The following is a 5,838-nucleotide window of genomic DNA, read 5'->3' as shown; positions in this document are numbered from 1 at the left end:
CGTTATATTGACGTCTTTGCGCGGCTGAAACACTGATTGAGCGATTACATGAGACAGGATACAGATTGTAAAGTTGTACCCTTTCTTTTAACTTACCTTCAGAAGTTTAGTCATGATTATTTTGTGCTGAAACTGGTATTAATGTGGAGGAGATGATCAGTTCACGTGCGCCTCGCGCTGCCGCGTCCGTTGAACTGAGGCGCTACAGCGATCTGTCACTCCACAGAAAGCCGCCAAAACGGCATTTATTGTTTGAATACTGCAATATAATGGACAGAACTTGAAATCTGAGACTTTGTTTCATATTAAAAGTACCAAAGCACAATGCTTATTGCATGTATTGGATGGGAAATGCCCTTCAACGTTCAGTCCATTAACTGAAAACAGGCTAGACTAATCGATTCTTGGGATTTAAGAATCGATATCATTCCGTAAAAATGATAATCGATTAATATCGCGATGTCGATATTTTTTTACCCAGCCCTACTGGATACCTCTATCCTCTTGGACAGGTTTGAGATGTTATCTGCTATTTATTGTTTATTATGTCTACATGGCCTCTTTTGTATTCTTTACTCTTCCAAAGACAATAAACTTGACTGGGCCTGACATTAATCAATAATCAGGATGGCTAACGATGAGGCCTCATCATCCATTCATAACCCATCATAAAAGAAAAATCCCATAACATTCTTCAGGATTATTACTCATAAAAATAGCCTAAACTTATTTTTGCTAAAGGCATTACAAAGCTTCTTGATTGCTGAGTCACGTTTCATTTGACTTTCCAATACTACATGCCAAAATAAGGCAGTGTCGAAAAACAGGAAACCACACAAATGCCTTTAATGACATGTTAATCAAGGTCAAGCAACACTCAGTTCAGATTTCAAATACTAAAACATTACAAACAAATAAAAATGAATAAATGAATTAATATATGCCAATAATAATAATATTCAATGCAGCATTCAAATACATAATACATTTAAATGATAAAATAATACACTAATTTGTACACATTCATGACAAGCAGAACAACTTCTATCCTGAAAATCCATTATAAATAAAAAGTTATACCAATAAATTGAATGTATTTTTTTTAAATGTATTTACACAGAAATTCATACTACTTGAATAATAGGCTATCTAATAGGGCCTTACTCCTTTGATCTGTTGTACAGACGTCTCTTGAATATGGCAATCAAAGCAGTTATTGTATTCTGTGGGCGTGCGTGCAGTTCAAATATGAGATTTGCTGCAAAGATACACGTGAGACCTAACCCAGTAACATTTTCTTTTGATCTTCTGACTCGCTCGGTGCTGAAAACTACATTACCCAGAATCCTCTTCACGCGATCAGTGACGCGGCAGGTTTTTTCTCCGCTCATCTGGTCTCTAGCCACTAACGTTACAACACAAAACACCACGGTCTGTTTATCATCTCTCTAGAAGCAGCCGGCGGACAACACCATTTTACAGGCATTGCTTTTTGTTTCAATCCTCTGTTCTTCTTCCGAGCCTGAGACTGACTGAGATCAGGAACCATTGAACGGCAGAGAGATTGTTTTTGTTTGAATTTTGAGGAGAAGTCTCAACACCTGCCTTTGTTAGCAAGTTAGCCTCGTGTCCTTAAAGGCTCCTCATACTTAATTCTCTCTCTCTGTTATATTCTGTTTTGTTTTATTTTCTTTAATCACTTATTCAGTCATACAGTAGTTGTAGCTAAAACCGCGTGAACGGAGCAGCTCTTTGTTCGTGCCTCGGAAAAAAACACTAGCACCGCCGTGAGTACCTCATATTCACTAGAAAAATAAACAACAATGCTTGTGTTTTATAAAATAACATTTATTTTACTAGTGATACGGACTTGTTTTTCGCAGCGTTATATCGTTTGTTATATCTTCTGGATATCATATAGACTTTAATCCTAAGAATCATTTTAAGCTTAACAATATTGTTTTGATTTCAAGAATGTACAGTATTTGAAAAATAATGTGTTTTTTGAACATTAATGCATGTCAACATATTCTGTTACACCAAATACACCAAATAATGATCTTTAAAAAAGCATCATATGACCCCTTTAAAGAGCTCAGCTTATTTAAGTATATTTATTGTATTGTTTCAGTCTATCAGATAAACTGGCATGGGAATGTTGTCCTTTTCTAAAAGCGAAGATTAAATCTGTCACTGAAGTACATTTGTCATTTAGCAGTGCAAAGAAGTGTCATTTAATTATTTGTATATGTTATATTTCTCTGTCACGTACATACAAACATTGTGATTTTTTGCGTCTTGTGTTTTAGTCACTAACTTCACAACTGTTCGTGCTTACTCAACGTCCAATGGAGAGTCATGATGATTGAGAAAGCAGTGCACTCCATATACTTTATGGGCAGAATTTGAATTGGCTTTTGGCTTTTGTGGGCTCGTTACAGACGTGTCATTGTTCTTTGCTAATGTATTAAAATTAATCACGATTTTGACACACACAGACATGCTTTACAGTCATTAATCAGTGTGAATTTGAAACACATTTCCAAAAGCATTGACCTATTGAAGAATTGATAGAAAAAGACAGCCCAGATTGTCCTTCCAATTTGAGGCCTTTTATTTAGTATTTTAATTAGTGATGCACCGATCATTATTTTTATGGCTGATTCAGATACTTTTTTTTTTTTTTACAAGCAAATTGAATGATTCCAATACTGGTTACCTTTTTTTAAAGCAAATTTAGGCGATGTATTGTTTATTTGAAAAAAAAAGATGCTACTAACATGTTGCATAAGCAGTTTCGCATAATTTTCAATGTTCAGTATTGCATACAGGTGCATCTCAATAAATTAGAATGTCGTGGTTTTTATTGGTCTTAATAAGTATTCTAATTTGTTGAGATAGTTAATTGGTGGGTTTTTGTTAAATGTGAGCCAAAATCATCACAATTAAAAGAACCAAAGACTTAAACTACGTTAGTCTGTGTGCATTGAATTTATTTAATACACGAGTTTCACAATTGGAGTTGAATTACTGAAATAAATGAACTTTTCCACGACATTCTAATTTATTGAGATGCACCTGTAATTTCAAGATTTAAAGCAAAAATAGAATGGTCTAAAAAAATTATATTAAATATTAAGCAGCACAACTGTTGTGAACATTGCTAATAATACGAAATGTTTACTGAGTACCAAATTAGCATATCAGAATGCTTTCTGAAGGATCATGTGACACTAAAGACTGGAGTAATTGCTGCTGAAAATTCAGCTTTTTCATCATAGGAATAAATTACATTTTAAAATATATCAAAATAGAAAACAGACAACAGTAGTTTTAAATTGTAATAATATTTCATAGTATTGCTGTTTTAAAATATTACACTATTTTTGTGGACAAAAAAAACAAAACAGAAAAAAAACACTACCCTTGGTGAGCATAAGATATGTATTCTGGAAAAAATCATACAGACCCCAAACATTTGAAAAGTAGTGTACTAGTGAACATAGACCCATTACTGTCTTTTGGCCACTTTGTTGAGTCTACACAATACATTTTTGAGGATGGCGTATATTGTGGAAACTAGGTCAGACAGTGGGCACCTCAGAGGAAAAGGAAGTAGGAAGAACTCTCTCTTTCTCACATGCTTGGCTGAGCTGAAAAACGGCTTCAATTGTTTTGTTTGTAGTTGCAACACCTGAATTTATGCATATTATATTTTAAATGGCTGGTTAGAGTTGTCTTTACAGTAAACTAGGAGGGAAAGGTGACTGTAAAGACTTTTACATTGTTACAAAACAAAAAAAGGATCATGTGACACTAAAAACTGGAGTAGTGGCTTCTGAAAATTCAACCTTGTCAACACATAAAATATTTCACAATATTTACAATTTTACTGTATTTTTGATCAAATGAATGCAACCTTGGTGAGACTTCTTTTTCTTACAGACCCCAAACTTTTGAATAGTAGTCTGTGTGACAAAGTCAGACAGGGAACTTGTTTCTAGCCCACCTGATCGGACTGTGTATGTATTTTGATTGTTTAATCTCTATTAGGGCTGCACGATAAATCGCATGCAATATTTAATGCGCATCTTGTCAGAAAGCCGGTTCTGTATTCAGCGGTATTTGATTACAGAATTACAGAACCAGCTTTACTGATAAGATGCGCGTTAAATATCGCATGCAATTTATCGTGCAGCCCTAATCTCTGTTTAATTTTAGGTACCTGACGTATCAAATAAAACCTGATTCTGATAATATGTCCTGACTCGCTCTCTGCACGCTTTTTGCTCACTTTTTGTTTCGAACAGCTAAATTTTGAGCGGTGTGTGGAAGATGAGACTGGTCATGTGACCTGAAGGGCACACCAACCCCCATCTCAGGCCTCTGTTCCCCTCAACTTCCTTTGGGGACAGCCAGAGCTGATCACTGCGGGCTGTAAATGAGTTATTGTCATGGAGACTGAGGTCAGCCTCTGCCAGTCAAAGCTGAAACGGGCAGAAGGATGAGCTCTGGCATACAGAGTATCTTGTGCTTGCATCATTAAGAGGGGATCCTTTTGAACTGCTCTAAAGTATATCTAAAAGCCAGCTGACTGGTGTTTAAACTGTTTTTATTAGTGTTAGCATATGGACTGCTCTGAAATATGACTTGTTTCCTGTTTAGACAGCCATATCTAAAGAGCACCCCCCTTTATTGGATCATTAGGATAATTTGACATTTTCTGGGAAGGTTGCATTGTGCTCTCCTGGGTAGTAAGTGGTTCTTTAGATGTGTATTTGGACGGCTAGCCTTTGTTTTCAGACATGCACACATCGCCCCAAGTGCATGGAGACTCAATACCGTGTGTGTTTCTCTGTGGTTTCATGTACATGTTTATGTGTGTGCCTGCATGGTTAGTTCATTGTCACAGTCCAGTCTGTTTGTTTCTCTTAGGTTTCAGTGCTCATGTCATTGAATAATTAAAAAGCATCCTGAAATTGAAGCTCGGCCCCTCCCCACCTCTCTCCTGTCCTCCCTCCATCTGTCTCTTCCACACTCGTTTAAAGGGGTCATATGATGCGATTTCAAGTTTTCCTAAGAGGACACAACTAGAAATCAGTGGTTAAGTTGTATTTACAACACTGTTCCAGAACAGTTCAAATCAAATATTCGTGTGTGCAAAGCATTTTACGGAGGACTGTTTCCTAAACCTGTCGCGTTTCAGAAAGGCGGGGCATAAAGGAGAAACAATAATGTAGCGTATGTGGAAAATGTGTTTTTTGAACCTTAAACCGCATAAACACATTTCATTACATCAAATACACAAAATAATGTTCTTTTTTAGCAACGTCATATGACCCCTTTAAGAAAGCAAGCCATTTCACTGTCATGTTCAGCTTGAATGTTGTTCGTAAACCGTTTCTTGTTCCTAGATGGTTATCTTCAGTTTTATATTGCTTCCTCTCTCTTTGTTTATAGTTTATGTAACAGTGATTCCGCATTATAAGTTTAAAGTGTGCAAAGACCGCATATTTAGGGGTCGTTTACACAGAATGTGTTTGCAGTCCATTACGCCGCTTTTCCATTGTTGTTTATGTAAACATGCAGACGTGGTGACTGTTGCGCTCACGGCGTAGTCTTTTGCAGTGCATTGTGCATAACACTGTGTTCTAACAATGCAGTGATCAAGGTAAAAGTTTAACTTTTGAAAATCACATCTCTAGACATGGTGTTTTTTTTTATTTCACTACACTGTCTCACATTTTTAAATGCAAAAACACGTTCTGCATGACTGGCCTGTTTTTACATTTAAAAAATACAAGATGTGAGCAGTAGAATGGGGGAAAAGTTAAACTT

At 36.1% G+C, this 5,838-nt stretch overlaps 1 protein-coding gene across 1 annotated transcript in view; it reads left to right on the top strand.

Moving 5' to 3' along the window:
* Positions 1-1,488: 1,488 nt before the first annotated feature.
* LOC107715974 (E3 ubiquitin-protein ligase pellino homolog 1) overlaps positions 1,489-5,838 on the top strand; it is a 33,123-nt gene continuing 28,773 nt past the window's right edge. The window contains exon 1 of the mRNA XM_016522257.1: positions 1,489-1,787. The gene's annotated coding sequence lies outside the window, so the exon portion shown is untranslated. The remainder of the gene's footprint in view (positions 1,788-5,838) is intronic.

This window comes from Sinocyclocheilus rhinocerous, unplaced genomic scaffold (assembly GCF_001515625.1).
Source record: "Sinocyclocheilus rhinocerous isolate Xijiao unplaced genomic scaffold, SAMN03320098_v1.1 scaffold749, whole genome shotgun sequence".
NCBI classification, from domain to species: domain Eukaryota; kingdom Metazoa; phylum Chordata; class Actinopteri; order Cypriniformes; family Cyprinidae; genus Sinocyclocheilus; species Sinocyclocheilus rhinocerous.
Note: the sequence above shows the minus strand (reverse complement) of the source record. Positions and strands in the feature narration are given on the sequence as shown.